Source organism: Pezoporus occidentalis, unplaced genomic scaffold, assembly GCF_034315485.1.
Source record: "Pezoporus occidentalis ecotype Australia unplaced genomic scaffold, CSIRO_AGI_Poc_V1 ctg8, whole genome shotgun sequence".
NCBI lineage: Eukaryota > Metazoa > Chordata > Aves > Psittaciformes > Psittacidae > Pezoporus > Pezoporus occidentalis.
The window spans coordinates 5,952,146-5,970,211 of record NW_026916158.1 but is presented as its reverse complement, the minus strand read 5'-3'; the positions used below and the strand labels follow the sequence as shown (position 1 = coordinate 5,970,211).

Genomic DNA, 18,066 nt, shown 5'->3' with positions numbered 1-18,066 from the left:
ATTACTTTGGGGGTTTTAAACTGAATGTTTAGTCAGACCCTACATAAGCAAGATAGCCTCACCCCGGTAAAGCAAATACACCTTTGGACAAATCAAAGATTTCTCACTCTTTCAAACGCTCACCTTCAGGTGCAAATAGATACAGAACCTGCAAGCAGGAGGCTGCATCATGCTGCATCATGTGCAGCTGACTACAGCTTGGCTCTGATCTCCTCCTGGTGTACAAACTCCAAAGCAACGCAGGAAATCGATTCTGGGAGTGGCTTTGCATCACAAAATCCCGCTCTGAGCCAGACTCAGGTTTGACTCAGGTACAGTTAAAAACTGCGAAGCCAGAGTCTCCAGAAGCAGTTCTGTCCTAGAAGTAAACGTAATTAGCTTATAAAAAAGTCAGATACTGCTTAATCACTTCTTTAAGGCAATCATCTGAGTTAATAACAGTTCCAACCATAAATATGAAATAATAAATATATTTATGCAACTATAAATATCAAATAAATACCAAAATACAGCGGGAGCAGATGTACAGTGCAGAGAACTGAAGCACAGTCCCTCGGAAGCAAGCCATCTATCCTCTCGCTGGCCCAGGAGGGAGGTTTTGCCTTTGATCAAGACAGCTCTGTTTCAAGGAAACATCACGCTGTTTTGCAGGGAATTCTGGTTCCTTTGGCTGCGTTAACAGTGTGTTTCACAGAGTTTCCTATCTCCCCATTTTTTGATTCATCCACATAACATAAAAAGAAACGCATACACTTTCTTCCCTGGCTTAATACATCCTGACCTGCTCCTGAAAAGAACTCTACACATAATCTATCCATGTTATTAAATATGAAGAACTCACAACAGTAAGTATGTCGCAGTAATCTTTTGTTGCCCCTGGTTACTGCTGGTACAACCCTTTCAGCCTCAAGAGAAACTAGATTACAACTTGTCTGTCAAGACTGAGGTTTATTTTATGCAACATGTGTGATAGCTGAGTAACCTGTGTTGTAATTATTGAAATGATTACCCTACCCATGAGCAGCTCATGTGGCCAGGAGACCTTCACATCTTTTTGCTGATTACGTACCTTCTACAGCAAAGACAAATGGTGGTAACTAATACTAATGCAGCTGGGTATGAGGGCAAAACAGTACTGTAGTACTCAGGATGCATCAAGCCAGTCCAGCGTAGGTCTGCTGTCAATAACATGGAGGCTCAATATGGATTCAATGATATTAGACTAAATTCCCTATCTCCTCTTTTTTTATTCTTATTTTATTTACTAAGAGGGTGGTGAGACACTGGCACAGCAACTCTGAGATTGCCCAGAGAAGCTGTGGCTGTCCCATCCATGGCAGTGTTCAAGGCCAGGTTGGATGGGGCTTTGAGCAGCCTGGTATAGTGGAAGGTGCTCTGCCCATGGCAGGGAGGTTGGAACTAGATGAGCTTTAAGGTCCCCTGCCCATAGCAGGGAGGCTGGAACTAGATGAGCTTTAAGGTCCCTTCCAACTGAAACCATTCTGTGATTCTATGATTACTATTTAGAATGCAGTCAAAAAAAAAATAATAATCTTTTGATCAAGACTGTTGCTTTCCCCCTTTGGTTCCTTTCTTGAGGGAAACCATCTTAGATCAGCAGGCAACAGTGGAATAGAGCACAATGAAGTGAACAGAAACCCTTGATTTCAGGTAGCTGAATCTCAGTAATGACCAGATCTTAAGGTCTCTATTTAGGCTCCATCAGACCGAGTGCATTTAAACTTGTCCATACAAACATAACTTGCCCAGTTTACAACTCCAACAGTGGAATCTAAGCAGACAATTTCAGGGGTGGGCAGGAAGAGCAGCTGGCAGAGTCAAGGCAGCCAGGTAGAGCAGAGCAGTTACCAGTGGAATTGTCTTACAGTTTGTTTGAGTCCATGTGCTCATGTAGTCACACATTAGAGACCACCTGAAATTAATTTGCTGCTGGAAGGTGAGATGCATCAATAAATCAGGTTCCTTGTCATTCTGTGGGTTAACAAGTATGGAAAAAACATAAGATTCTCATTCCTCACTGGCTGTGTTTATATTTCATTTCTTTTTGAGAACAGATGCAGATGTGGACATAAAGGGATTTATCTTTTATCTTTATGTCAGGCTGCACCTAGAATACTGTGTTCAGTTTTGGTCCCCAGTATACAGGAAAGATGAGGACAAGCTGGAGAGGGTCTAGAGAAGGGACGCAAAGATGATCCACAGACTGGAAAGCCATATGAGGAAAGTCTGAGAGAACTGGGTTTGTTTGGCCTTAAGAAAAGGTGTCTCATAGGAGACCTTAATACCATGTTCCAGTATTGAAAGAGCAGCTACATGGAAGATGGAGACTCCCTTTTTGCAAGGAGTCACATGGAAAAGATGAGGGGCAATGGGCACAAGTTAATCCTGGGGACAGTCCAGTTGGACACAAGAGGAAAATTTTTCACAATGAAAACAGCCATTGGAATAATGTCCCCAGGGAAGTGGTGGATTCCCCAACACTGGACACGTCTAAGATTTGGCTGGACAGGGTGCTGGGACATCTAGTCTAGACCATGCTTTGCCTAGAAAGGTTGGACCAGATGATCTTTGAGGTCCCTTCCAACCTGGGATTCTATGATTCTATGACGCTGGGCTCTCTGGAACAGGGCAGACAGATAGCGGTTCCCTGGCCCTTGGGGTTAGGGATCACAACCAGGCTGCTGCAGGTTCTGTACACAAAATATAATGTCTTAAGTGCTCATGGAGGTGCGGTTCACTGTTCAAACACGTTCGAAAACTGCATAACCTTTGTGCTTATGACCAATTGGCACGTTACTCATAGTTGTTCCACCCACACAGGCTTGGAACTGAACAGTACACCTTCATAAATACTGTTTGCATATTATCAAGTTGATAAAAGCCAGCATGTATTTGTACAGAGCCTTCATTGACTTCTCATAGCGCAAAGCTGCTTCTTCCCCTTCCTGTTCCGCACTCTTTGTGCTTCATCTGATAGAGGAAGAAAGACATCTTACAGAGAAAAACTGGCGTCACAAAAGAGACTGAATTCCAGCTTTAAAGGCTGCTTAGACACGACCGCAGCAGAAATGGGCCTCCAGCACACCAAACACTCCACAGTCAAACAAGCCAATATACCGATGTTAGGACTTGATTCTGCTGGGAAATCTACGCTGTTGTACAAGTTCAAGTCTAACGATGTTTTTCTAACAGTTCCAACGATTGGCTTTAATGTTGATATGATTGAAACTGGGAAGGATATTACATTGACATTTTGGGATGTTGGAGGACAACAGAAAATGAGACAGGCTTGGTGCAATTTCCTGGAAAATGCAGATGGACTGCTGTATGTTGTGGACAGCTCTGATAAGCAACGTCTGGAAGAATCAAAGAAAGAATTTGAACTCATTTTAAAGAATGAATTTCTAAAACGGGTACCAGTCATCATGCTAGCTAACAAGCAGGATTTGCCTGGGGCTTTGAACGCTGAGGAAATAACGAGGAGATTCAACATGAAGAAGTACTGCAGTGACAGGAATTGGTATGTGCAGCCCTGTTGTGCCATCACAGGAGAAGGTTTGTCTGAAGCATTCCAAAGGCTAACTGTATTTGTAAAACACTACAGCAGATTAAAGGAGACTTCTGCCATCTCGAAGGAAAGCAAAACACTGTAAGAATTTCTATAATCAAATTAGGATCTGGTGAATGTCAATCAATGTATTTTGTTGGACAGACTAAATCTGAAAATACTGGATTCTGGAGAACTCTTAGAAGTAAATATTTAGAAAGAACTACAACAATATTAAATTCTACTGTTATACCCACAGATGCTTCTGAGATACTACTCACTGCATTTTATCAGTGATAGTATACTCAAGTTATTCAGTTGAGAAGTGTGGCTGTTGAATGATGAAAAAGGTGGAGCTGAACTTCTGAATTTTAGCATGTGGAAACAAAATGGGTGACCAGTGCTTAGAATACTTAAATCAAGTAATTTTCTCAAGATGTAAAATAGCCAAGTCATGCTATGATAAATCATGGGATTTAATAAATGCTCTGTGGATGTATTTCTCATGTAAAAATATAGTCATTTTAGATCTTAAACTCTTAGTTTCCTACAAATAAACCTATGAATCTGAAATAGTTGTGAGATATTGCATTCTAGAACCAATTGCTCCAAACAGGTTTTAACAGGATCTGCTCCTTGTCAAGTCACAGACCACGATGAGGCACAGTGCTGTCTGTAAGGTGGAGGTTGATGTCCCTCTGTTGCAGGTTTCTATGTACCGATTTCTTTGTTTCTGCACCGTTGCATTGCTGTCCAGTCAGAGCATTGGAAGCTAGTGTTGATCCCCATTGGTTCGGGGTGAGGGATAAAAAGGGGAAGAATGGGGGGGATTGGCTCCTTGGTTGAAGCAAGCAGGATCTTGATGGATCCTGTCTTGCCTGTACTAAAGCCACCTGAAATTTTGTTATTGATAAATTTATATTTGATTAAATTTTACAGAAGTGGCACAAAGTTGCTAATAATTACTACACTATGTATAAAAAAAAAATCCAAATGTAAATTCTGTGCAGATTTCCTGATGGATAAAGGAGTGAATTGGTATTCTGAATGCCATTAAAGCAATGAAGGATTGATAACCGGAAAACTAATTGAACTGTATCAGCCACAGAAACAGTTTAAGCACTAAGACTGAAAAGTTAATAGTCCCTGATCTTTTAAAAGCAAGAGAAAAGAGACCAGCTAATTATTGGTTATACAGCCCCAGAAAATCCAACTCCATTATTTCTGCCTTCTGAGCAATGTCAGCAGATACAGGATGCTCCAGTGGTTAGGATGCTTGCTTAGATAGATAGATTATCTTTTTTCCCCTATGTCTACCACAGTCTTTCACCATGGGCAAGTCATTTAATCACTCTGTGCCTCAGTAGTCCCTTGGCAAAGTGAACGTCCCAGTTGTGCACTCTGAAAAAGCTGTGGTAAGGGTCAGCTGTGAGTCTTTCTCTTGGGGCAAAATTATTATGCCAAATAACTCACGTAAGAAATTTACATTTAGTTCTTACTAATAAACAGGCAGGAATTTCAAGTTATAGAAGGGTGAAGCAGCAAGAAGAGCCCCCAGATGTACCGTGTTGTCTCATGCATATATTATTCAAAGACAAAAAAATCATCAGGTGAATTTGCTGCAATAGTAAACAAGAGGTTTCCCAACAGAAGCTGTTGTGAATACTGGCAGTAATTACCACAGGCTAAAACCTGAGTCATGTTGAGACTACATTTCTAAAAGGAGAGCAAGTATTTAGACTTGTCATTGCCCACTCTGATGATTTAGGCACAATATAAAGTATCATCTTCTATCCCCCCCCAAAATTTAAATGTCTGCAACAATGGGAAAATTAGTTTTCTAAACAAAATGATTCAGTGTTAAAAAATGTGGCATTTCAGATCAATACATTTATGAACATTTGCACTTGTATGTTACATATTGAATTCTCCCACGAGTTTAATCTAATCATGTGTCTATCATAAATCCTAATCTAGTTCATTGGCCTCGGGATTTCCTCAGGGAGAAACACTCCATGAGAGATTTAATGAGAGTGCACCAGGGTCTCTAATTAGACAAGCAGCAAGTTCTGAGGGGGAAATAAAGTAGTATAATAGACCAGTTGATCTAGCTAAAAAGGATAATAAGCTTTCAGGCACACAGTCCCTTCTCCAGATTATCAAATTAAATTAAATGATACTCACATTGACTTGAAGAGAATATTTCACATTATGATTCAAAAGAAATAAATAAACTCTATTCTATTCACTTTACAGAATATCAAGTACTTAAAAATGGATTTTTCTAAGAGCTTGGTCTCCTAAAGAAGTGAAGCCCTGCCTGTTTCATCTGCCCATGGAGACCTCTATCTTTCTGAATAATTTCTGAGCTTTAAATAAATGTCACTGAAGTTGGACAGAGGCACAGGTTCTCAAGGAAATTATGTGCCTGAAAGTTTAATTAAAAAAAGCAGTGATATAGAGAAAAGTGACCATACTGGTGCCCCCATGAAGGCAAGGCTGATAAAATATAAAAGATTAATCCCTGAGGAGATAAATGTTCTGGTTTAGCTGCAAGAGAGCCTACAAGAGGACATAAATCCACACAGCCCAGGCTTAATTAGATCTTCTGCTCCTGGAGCTAGTTGGTCTTTTTCTGTACTGCATAAATAGTGTACCTGAGGGCTCCTTTAGGAAGAGAAAGTAGAGGATAGAGAGTCCACTGCTTAAAATTACCTTTTTGCACCTGGAGTAAAGAATCACTCTGACTACTCAGCATATTTTGGGAAGGTTCCCATCACATGTTGCATGGTGAAATCAATAGCAAGGAAGTTACAAAGGCATTTGACAGCTTCATCCTGCTATGGGGAATTTTAGATCTTTTGACTACTTGCCTGAATAATGTAATAAGCAGAATTGTCTGTTTTTCAGAGCATAACAAAGGGGAATTCTACTTGTGCTAAAAACATGATCCACAATATCGTAAGCATAATTTATTCCTGGACAAGCTTTTTTTTTTTTACATTATTTAGAACTTATATAGGTTGTTCACTAAAAACAATTTTAGGATGTTTGAAGGTTTTGAGATGCTTTGAGGTGTAAGAGAATCCAAATATGGAGACTGCTGCTCCCCTTGGCAGTGGAACCAAAGTCTGTGAGTTGAAAAGTTTGCATGGGATGAATGAAGGGTAGTAAAGGGTTTATGACCTGCCCCCCCCCCCCCCCCAGCTACTTGTAGCTGGTTCATGTTTTGGAACATTTTTCATTAGCTTTCCTAGTAAATCACACCCAGCTCACCCTGGTGTTTCTGGCATTTTTTTATGGATGCATACTGGCAGTCTTGCGCAACTGTGATGAAGTGTGGAAGCACTACAGCTATATTGTGGCTGAAGTGTGCAAGTCCTCCAGTGTCTGCTAATATTTCTTACACTGAGTTTGCTGTACCTTTTGGTTTCTGCCAAAAGCACAGTCATCCATGAAGAAATAAATGGTACGTATCCAAGATTGTGAAACACAAAGGGTAGGGTCTGTGAAACCTGAGGTATGCTGTATCCCCTGCCCTCTCAAGGAGATTATCTCATGCGATGTGTTTGGATGTGACCATTTAAAAGCTGACATATCTGGAGAATGGGGCACTGTCCTTTTGACCACTCATTGATAAGATTACTATGGTACAACATCATCATGAGCTTTCTGAGCTCATCCCATTCCAGTGGGATGAAAAGCCACTTTAAGGGAAGGTGTGGAGCAGCGTAAGAAACCATTGCAAATTTGTAAAGGAACACTCCCTCCTTCTTTGCCTGGGAGAAAATTCTCCCAGTAACTGAATGCTCTGCAGAATCAGAGGGAAGTGTAGTGTATAAGGAATGCAGGATAAGGCTTTTTTAATACCAGATATGTAGAGATGGGTGAGTTACTCAAAAGGTGTCTGTTGCCATCTCCTCATTTGTGACAAGTTAACTGAAACAAAAGAAAGACTTTCATATCTCAAACAAGTTCTAAGCCAAATGCAAGTGAAGACAATACTTTGAAGCACTGTATGCATATTAAACTGCTTAAAGCAGGCTTTCTTCCCAAAGTAAATGACCCATGCTGAGTTCTGTACTGCTACAATTAGACTTCTTCCATTTTTAGTTAGCTCAAGTATTTCTATTCAGCACAAGAATTCTGGACATATATCTCATCGGATCATGCAGGCTAGATTATACAAGGCTCTGTAATTTAGGATGTAAACTCTTGAGGGTGGAGGCCCTATTTCCAAAGCACCCACTTTACTGCAGGTTTCATTTGCAAATATAAATTCATAAAACAGTAACAAGTCCAAACACATCTTATTTTGAACACATCTAATTTTAACAAAGTTTGTGTTAGCCTGTATTTCAGTTTCTACAAAATTCTGTTCTTTAGCTGGGACAGATGTTTTTTTGCTGCTCGTCCACAATGTGTTTGCAATCATCTATCGCTAAGTTGGGCTTCTGTCAGGAAACACCTCCCCTCAGCCTCTATCACCTCTGGGTCCCACTCCCTAGCTATGCATTTATACTTGCAGGTCTCTGCACAGTGATTCCTCACTTCTCTTGTCCTTCCCCAATTACCAAAATAGTGATACCAGTTTTCCTGGTCTTATTAGCTTGTCATTGAGTGTTCTTGTGCTTACTCTTATGCTCCTTTTTACACTTGGAATTACCTAAACATTTACAAAACCATTTAATTAGTTTCTTTCAGTTTGTTCCTTAAAACATTCCCTTCCCATGATGTATGCAAAAATCCTGACAATAGCTATTAGGGTTTTATGGCAGGGCCCTGGCCCCTCTCTTTTGATGAGTAGTCTCATAATAATTTTATTATTTCCTTCTTTTCACCACATTTATTCATCTGTTCCCATTTAGCCTGAGAATGTGCTTGCTTTGGTGCAAAGATCATAATTTTGTTCTGTGTTTCATATACTGCCTGACTGATGAGAATAGTTTCTAGACCTTATATTACTGCTATAAGGAGCCTGAATCTTGTGGATTATCTGATAAAATAAGTAATTTTGTAAGTTTAAACAAACCATCTAACTCTGAAATTTGAGCCATGTGTATTTTTTCTTTTTAGCAAACTGCAACAACGTCATTGATCCAAACAAAGGCTAATCTCCCAAGCACAATAGTGCTTGGCTGTTAAAGTGTAACTGTGCCTTAATCAGTAGTTTTTAGTTACTTTATCTAAGCATGTCCATTAATCACTAAAGAATGCTAGGCTTTCAGCCTTCTCTTAACTGATCCATAATTCTGAAAACTTCTGTTTTGGTTTAGGACTGTTACAGATTCATGTGACAATCCCTCATACCATTTGGATGCAAAACCAAACATAAAGGCATTCTTCAAACAGCCTGGCCCCCTTAATGATACATGAATGTCAGTCTCCTCATCTGCTGGGTCTCACACCCAGACCTTCCTAGTGGCCCCTATCATTGCATGTGTTCATCACCCGGTGCAATGGCTTTTGATTAAATTCACATTTTCCCTTTGCTGAGGATTTACAATGCAAGGTTCAATATACCTAAAATGCATCTAACTGTTCAGAGTATGAATGCTTAGATATTCATCAGTTATTTACGCATGTTGCAGATCAACATGAGTGCATACAAGTCCAGCTTGAATGATTCTTTTTATCTAAAATGGTAAAATCAAATAAGAAATTGTATGCTATGGAAAAGTATGTACTCAGTTAAGCAGGATGGGAAGTGAGAGATGATAAGCTAAAGAAATACTATGGAAAAGGACAGAAAAAGGAGAAATAGGTGAGAAAAAAATCTCAAGGCAAACCTAGTTCTACTTGTGAGCAGATACATGAAGGAATAGAAAACAAAAAAAACAAAAAAAAAAACAACCAAAACCAAACAAACAAAAAAAAAATCACATTCCAGCCATAAATTCTTGAATGGCTTTTGCATTCCCCTCTCACGATAACAGTGTGTTAAGAAGCCTTCTCTTGTTTTAAAATTAACTTTTAATTTAGGCTAGCATTTCTATCTATGCTCACATATGTAACTTCATGTGTACTCTCTCTGAACATACATCACATACTGAAGGCAAATATTTCATCGATTTTAGTTACATTAGCCCCCAATATACTGTAACCTCAGAGAAACACTATGCAAATAACTGGCACCTTATAGTAACTCTAAACAATACTAATCCTGAACATGAATAATTAAAATATATAGCATCTTATTAAAATCAAATGTTGTGGAAAATAAATAGGGTCGTTTCAAATACCTCTTTCATTTAACCTAGATGAGAAGAGAGTCTTATTTTTTGGTGGTCACCTGCTTATTAAAGGCTATACACTGAGCCTTTCCTTTTTGAAGGTTAAGATTTTCCAATGAGTCATTTGGCTCATTGACAGTTTAGAATAACAACTTTTTGCCTACACTAACGGTAAATTTCTATATACTTTTATTTCTCCTGTGCTGCTAAAAAGCTCCTGTCAAATATTAAAGAAAACCCAAGCCAAATAGTAGAAAACCTTTACCTCAGCTGAGTAATACGGCAAAAACACTTCTATAGTTTGGCGTTTCCGCACTGAGACATCTTGTGGTGTATGAGACTTACTACAGTTAATAAAACAAACTACTTGGTTGTGAAGTCAGATGGTGACAACATGAGCTTGAGAACTCTCTGTTCCAGAGATTTAAACCACACAGCTAAAAATTTTGTACCTCACTTTTTAAACAAAACTGGCTGGTGTAATTACAACATTGATGGGACTTATTTTTCAGATACTAAGTATTTACAAACCTAACTGATTGTAACAATTTGTTAAATTAAAATTTCTGTTCTTAGGTAAAACCTGCATTTGTTTTCGTTCCACATTAAGATGTTTCAAAAGTACAGCATTTTGTGGAACACAAATTTCTTAACAGTGAGTGATGTTCAATTGTCCAAACAAGCAGACAACAGTCATTTCCACATGTAATGGGCATAACCTGCTAATATAGATGTCTAAAGCTTAACAAACTGTTAGCATGCAACACATGCTCCTGACCAAAGTGTGCTCTAGTCAGCACCAACAGCATTGTAAGCTGTGGGTCAAGTGGATCCCAAGGAAAACTAGCTTGTTACTGTGGAGAGGAACCTAGGGAGGCAACTTAGCCGAGGACCCACTTGCCTCTTCCCTTTCCATTTTTTCTCTTTCTTTCTGTACTTTGCTTTTTCATTTTTACCAAAAAGCTGGTTTTGCCATCAGCGTGAAATGTACACTATCAGCTATGTCTCAAGAATAAATCGTTAGGTGCATAAATCTGTCTCAACATGTGTGCTACAGATAGGCATGCAAGCCAGCTTTACATTAGTTTTCCACTTCCTAGATTGTGGATGAGTGTTATTCATAGTCTACCCAAATGTATTATACAGCAAAATAAACTCTGTTCGTTCTTACAGTATCCAGAATAACCAAACTGCTGTCCTCCCAGTCTGGCTTCACCCCTCAATGGTCTCACCGCTCCTTCTCCATGTCTGCAGCACTATTCTCCTGCAGGAACACTTCAAAATACCATCATATCTGTCTCAAAAACTCAGACAATCAAGATGGAGAAAGGATAACCTTACTCCATAGTTTATAATGATGTGTTCTTAAACTGGAATTGCCATTAATGTTTGGGTTATTTTTTATATTAAGTTGGTAGTAATTTATAAGAGGCTTGAATACCGGTTCATGACTGAAAGGAGACTTTAATATAAAAATAGTAATGAACGTTAAAAGAAAAGGTTGATCTAGGCAATCTGACAGAGGCGTGGAGTTCCTAGAACACTATATATTTCAGGAAAATTATCTGGCCATTATCCCCCCTCAAAAGAAAAGCCAAAATAGAAATATTGCTCATTATCAGGCATTAGAAAATCAAGGAGAGCTCAGTCAGAAATCCTTATGAGAATGAGCCTCATTAGTACTGCTGCTCAGAAGTACTCAATTTCTTCATTAGTGTAACAGAGATATGCATACTGAGGGTATTTTCACATCTCTACTCAATACCAATCCTTCAGGCTTTTGAAATTCCTTATTCAGTTATGCATTCTAGTTTCCTTGCAAAATCAGCCCGAAACACAACATTGACAATAGCAATCTGCATCTGGACATTTACATTTTTATTGCGTAAAAGAGGCATCTTGGATTTGATGCTGGTTTATATGCTAAATTCTGCTCACTGGCAATGTTAACAGCCAGAAATAAGTTATCTTAAATTTTAGATGCTCCCATAAATGTCTCTAGCTTCTCTATCCTTTCTGTGTACAATGTGAAAGTCATATTACCTAACACTTCCTATTAGCATTGAATTTTATAAATACAGCTCTGTGGATCATCCTTCCATTTGAAACTTGAGTAACTAAGGGTATAAGGGCAAGTGACTGCTTTCTGAAGACAGACAAGTGGAACAGAATACTGGAGTTCCCAGGCCTGCAGGCCTGTCAGGAGGCCTTTCCTTTCTCTTTTCTTCCAGAAACATTATGGAATTCACCCAAAACAAGCAGCTGCAATAGCAAAGTTTTCAGTCACTTTGTTACCCCCAGCAGTGCCACCAGAGAATGAGTTTGTTCTCGGGACTTCTTAAGATGAAATTCTTCTTTTTTTTTTCTTTTTTTTTTTTTTTTTTTTTTTTTAACATGGGAGCAGTATATCCCTGAATCTTTCAGGGTATGCTGAAATAGCTTATTTCACTCACATTTTCTCACTTTTTATCTCAAATGAAATTTTCTTCCCTTGCCTTTATTAGGAAATTGTTCTGTTTGAAAGGTAGGGCATGTAGGACAAAGGCAGGAAAGTGCAGCTCCACAGTCTGATTCCTGACTGATTCCTGTTCTTCTAGGGCCTTTTGCAGCTAACAGATTTTGTGCTCAAGAGACATTTTTGGCAATGGTCATTTAATTTATCTGCAAAAAGTCTGATCTAGTGCATTAAAAACCAAGTGTACATAGGCTGAACTCTAGAAAAAAATCACCAATGTAAATTGGAAGCAATCCCAAAACCAAAGCTTATATTAAAAAGTTGCATTAGAATAACTGAGATCAGAAGTAGGCTCAATGAATTATTTCAGAGATGGCTTTGAAACTCCGATCATAAATTTTAACAGGTTGCCTCCTGCTTAGTGTTTGCAGTCATGTAGGAGCCCTTGGTGTATTTTCTAATCACAGCAGCAGATGTTCAACTGATGTGGATCAGAAAACAGCCACTGATGCCAGAGGAACTACCTTTAATTTGCACCGTCTGGGGATGTGTTTTGCAGACTCTCTGAAGAAACAGAATATTGTGCCTTATCTTACAACTAATTCCATGGTATCATCAAAAAAAAAAAAAAAAAGAAAAATATCTACAGCTCATAAAATGCTCATTATATGTTTCTGATTGAAACAGGCCCTGTGAGAAGACATCTTCAAGGCATCTATAATACTGAGGCTCTAAGTAAGCACGGGAACACAAGGCTGGCAAGAGAAAGTGCTAAATGAGTGAGAGCACAGAAACTAAATTGGCCCAGTGACATCAACAGGCCTGTGGCTTCGTTAACATCTGATACGGGCCAGCATTGACACCAGGATCAAGAACATCTTCCAGTAATTTTAGTGTCTTGTACAACATGATTTAAGTGGTATAAATGGAAAGGCATTAATGCTACTACATTTTCGACTTCTTAGGATATTTTAGGCTGATTTTCAATTCTCTGTAGTTCATTACTCTGAGAAGCTGTGAGTTTTTAAGTACCACTCCAACTAAAGAGTATTTTTTCCTAAGTATAAATACATGGTTTTTATCCTAAATATGAAAAAGCTGAAATACAGTGTAACCAGTGGTTCTAAATGGACACAGCAAAATAAAGGGGACACATGCACAAGAACTCTACAGCTGTTGAATACAATAGAAGAGTCCCGTTGCACAAAAGAATACCCTCAAATAAGAGTGAGTGTAGCCAAAAGATAGGAGAGCTGTTCAAGTATTTATGCTTAAAATCTTCTTTTTCCTACTGCCATCCAAAGGACTTCAGCCAACATCCATCACAAAGCAACTTTAAACCAGTAGGGTAGGGTAATAATTGAAAAACAAGTTGAAAAAATGGCTGAAATGATTGTAGGTGGGTTTTTTTTGTTGTTTTTTTTTTTGGGGGGGGGGGGTTCCCATGTGAGGAGGGAAGCAGGGAAGAAGGCTACTGTAAGTTAAGAGCTAATAATTTATCCAAGAAGATAGCAGTATTAGTATGTCTTTACAGCTCTAAAGGGATGGCATGCATCCATGTCAGATGTATTGTCAATGCATGGTCTATCATGCTGCTGTTTTCACATGCCTCTACGTAACAGCAAGACCAAAGGAAATGTCAGTAGTGAGGGCAGGATTTATTGTGGGTGCTGCAGATACTCAGTTTACAGCCTGTTATTACAAAATGGCATACAACTGGGGCAAAGCGTATTGAACAACTAATTAAGAACTGGCTAATAAAGCAATTGCTCAGGAAGGAATTCTGACTTTGTGTGAACATTTTCTGAGAGAGAAAAAATTACAGTCTGGCTCAAGCAGTTCAAATGGGTAAAAGAAGAAAACAGCAGAAGAGAATAAGGAGGGTCAGGTAAAATCATACACTGTGCTAAAAGGTGACATCCTAGAGATAGTAGCTGCTTAATGGCACATCTGGAAAAAATAGTCTAGCACACTGATACAAGAGAAGACTAAGTGCAAAAAATAGTACTCAGAGAATAGAAACCAAACCTCCTCCTAGATTTAACCTTACAAAATATGCTGTCTTTTGTGTCTTTTGCATCTTTTGCAAAAATATGTCTTCATCTCCCCAAAAGCAGGCTGTGGTTGTTACTTCAGTGGGGGAAGTCTGAAATGAAAGTCTGGTATCTGCTGCTCATGACCTGTGGCTGCTCGGTGTGGGGGCTGCACTAGCTTATGTGGAGGGTTCTGTGCTGATTTTCCTCTGGGATTATTAGGCCTCCACCTGCCTGCTCCTTCAGCAGAAAAACTCTGTCAGCACCTCTAGCTCTGTCTAGAAAAGGGTTTTCATGCTCAGGAGCTATGGAAGAGTTCTTTGGGGAAAAGTGCAAAAGAGCACAAAACCCCTCAAGTTTAATGGAGCCCAAGAAAACCATAGTGCTTTACTTGGATTGGTCCTGTTCATCTTGGTTACTTTTTTGTAATAATGTTCCTTTTAAATTAAACTCCCTGTGCTGTGAAGCTCAATTTTGTGCATTTACTATTTTTATGTGGCAGTTTTTTATGTCTTTTTCACCCAGTGCAATAATCACATCTGACCCCATTTTGATATGGTGGTTTCAATGTCCAGCAAGTAACAGCTGGATTCCAGACTTGGAGACACTCTGCATAAAGTGAAGACAAATAGCTGTGTTTTGTATAGCAGATAAAAAAATTATAATAAATATCCTACCAGCAGTCCAGTGGTCTACATTTTTTATTTATTTTTTTTTGTTAATACTACCTATTCCATTTTTATAAACCCCAGGATTAATAATAATTTTTCTATGGGCAACACAAATCTTTGCAGCTGTACATAATACTCCGTTTCTTACACTAGGGACATAGCTTTACTTGCCATGAAAAGCCATTTGAGGTAACTCATTGTACCTAAATGTATGTTTAGGGCAAAATATGTTAGTAAAAGATTTCAGATCAATCTACATTATTACTGGAGATTTTCAAGATCTTTTGATACTTACACATTTTCTAATTGCATGAAGTGTAAAGTTCATAAATTATAAACATGTTACCGTTTTATGAATGTAAACTATTTGTAACACAAATCAACTGAGCTGCATGTATGGAAGCTACATGTATGAGCTACGTATATGGAAGGGAGAACAGTGGCTAAAAGCCATTTCAAATATACATATTCTGCCTTTTTTCTTTGATTTTTTTTGTTTGTTTTGTTGTTTTGGTTTTTTTTTCCTTCTCTCCATCTTTTTTTTTCCTTTTTTTCTTTTTTTTTTCTTCTTGAGAGATCCAAATGAACCTTTAAATCATAATGGTCTCCCAAAGATGTAGCTGCTTGGCAAGCCAGAATTTTCATGTGACTGAGCACAATGATCATGCAGCACATCCTCTGTGTTGGAAACTTTGAAAAGGGACGAAACTGGTTCCTTGCATCAACTGGAAACTTGTATTGTCGAGAAGAATTCCTCCTTGCCAAATGGTATCTCTTTTCTAGCACCTGCACATTATCAGACGGCTCAAATCCCACCAAATTATAACCACCACAAGCTACTCTAACTTCATGTTCAGATTCCAGGAGCACTTTACAACCATTCCTTAATGAGGGGCTAAGACAGCTCTCAGTATCTTTCCTGTTATTGCCTGAAGGATTGGAAAGTGAGCAGAACCTAATTCACATCTTTATGTTTGCATTACCATTGTTTTCCAACCTGAGAAATATGCAAAAATATATAAAAATACAGAGCTTTGTACTGTAATATCACATGAAGTTTGAACATTACCATACCACAATTTGTATTACATGCACAACTTATGTTTAGAGGCATGTACATTTAGCCAAAACATATCCTTCTAGGAGCAACTTAGAATCTAAATAACCAGTTGTTTTTGTTTTTTTTTTTTTAGAGACAGTCCCATGCCACAAAATCAAGAATTCAAGGAGTCACAGGCCTAGTCTTCAAAATTGGTCTTCCAAGTGTTCGTAGATTTTCACTGCAGATCTGAGGTAAAATCAACCCAATACAAAAATAACATGGTAATCGTTCCTCTGAGAGCTAAACAGATTAGACTACAGTTAAACAAATTGCACTTGATTAATCTCTGATTATGTCTACACTGACATCATGCTATAAATTACTCCTCAGACGATACCAGATCATAGATACAGACCAAAGACTACTGAAGGATAGTCTTCCTCTGAACACATGTAATTTAGTATACGCAAAGCATGTTCTTACATTTCATATGAAGGTGCTTAGTAAGAAAATTATGCCACAGAGTGGTATATTAGATGTGGCAGTGTGATTCTCCAAGGTAACTCTCTCAATTATTTTCAAATAGTTACTCATAAAATAACATTATTATTGCTCAGCCCCTTCTCTCTGTCAGTCTTTTTCCAAGAACACAGGGGGAAGGTCAACAGAGAGATGACTTCATTAAAAGGTCATTGTCACTAGTTAGGGCATTGAGTCAGTTCTGGTTGCTAGAGAATATGCTGGCTTTCTGATTCCATCTTTCCCAAACCACATGCTAATCAGTCAGTGCTAAGCTGGGATGAGCATGTGGGTTAGCAAAGACATAGAAAAGGTACTATGAAAGGAGCAGTGATGGAGGAAAAGGGTTTTGCTTTCTTTTCATAAGCTTCTGGCTCGGGTCTTATACACCAAATATTTTTTACCTTCATAGCCTGACTAGTTATATCCTCAAGACATGGTCAGGAATGTAATGCTCTGGAACCAATGTACTAGTCTGATTTCATTATTAATAACCATGTTCTGCTGAGACAGAGCCTCAGTTGTGCTTTATGGGACTGATTCACAAAGAAACCTTTTTGGGGCCACAGAATTTTAAAACTCATTCTGCAAAAATGTTTCTCAGGGCCACTAAAATTATTCCTTAAAGGAAGTGACACTACAACTAACTGGCAAATTATTGATCTGTAAATTACCTTTTAATTTTAAGAATAAGGACTTATGCCATTATGTAACTCCACAATACTTTTATGTATATTTTTGGATAAAACTGTAGAGCAATTTTACTTGTTAAAATTCTTGTATTTCCTCCAGTGGGTGTACAATTTCCTCAGGAGGAGCTGAACTTCAAATGTACAACTAGATGAACCAGTCAGAATAACAGAATCATAGTGCTGCATCCTGAATTTTCACATCTTTTGTTACAGTTATTCGTTAACTTTTGTTAGTTTTAGGTATCCTTTCTGGATTTCATACCCTTATTCTGTAAAAAGCTGTGATTCAGCAAAAAGTGTCAGATCATGGTTGCCAGTGTAATATTATACATTGTACCAACTATATGATTACAGTGGGTATGTTCAGCTAGGGCAATTCCAAAGATGACAGAGAATAAAACATATGCAGGAGTTTGCATGTCTTTGTGAAACATTCAACACAATCTGCAATCATAAAAGGAAGCACCGTGAAAATACTCTTGCAAATAAAATCAGAAGTAGTTTGGTTTACTTCAGTTAATTCAAACCATTCATGTGTAAATAAAGGGTTATAAAATAACACCACAAAAGCCATGGCAAATATAAAACATTGCTGGTTTGACGATGCAAAATATTTTACGTGCAGATCATTTTCTTAAATCATAAGTGCAGAAGCTAAGAGTAATCAGAAACTACCTGTCAGTTCTATTGAACTGATTTAAAATTGAAAATGCCAATAGAATTTCTTCTTTCTCATACTTTTTAGGTATTTTAATATTTTTCTTATTTCTTTACTAAAGGCTTCCTTCTGAAATGACAGCATACATTTATGTTGAAACAGTGAGGTTTTGATATTGCAATAGCTGTTCCTGTA

At 38.2% G+C, this 18,066-nt stretch overlaps 2 long non-coding RNA genes across 2 annotated transcripts in view; one reads left to right on the top strand and one right to left on the bottom strand.

Moving 5' to 3' along the window:
* Positions 1-18,066, bottom strand: part of LOC134155737 (uncharacterized) — a 58,859-nt gene that overhangs the window by 8,574 nt on the left and 32,219 nt on the right. The window lies entirely within an intron of this gene.
* Positions 566-2,731, top strand: LOC134155738 (uncharacterized). The gene is made up of 2 exons (XR_009961703.1): positions 566-1,435; positions 1,481-2,731. It is a non-coding gene; the product is annotated as an uncharacterized LOC134155738 (long non-coding RNA).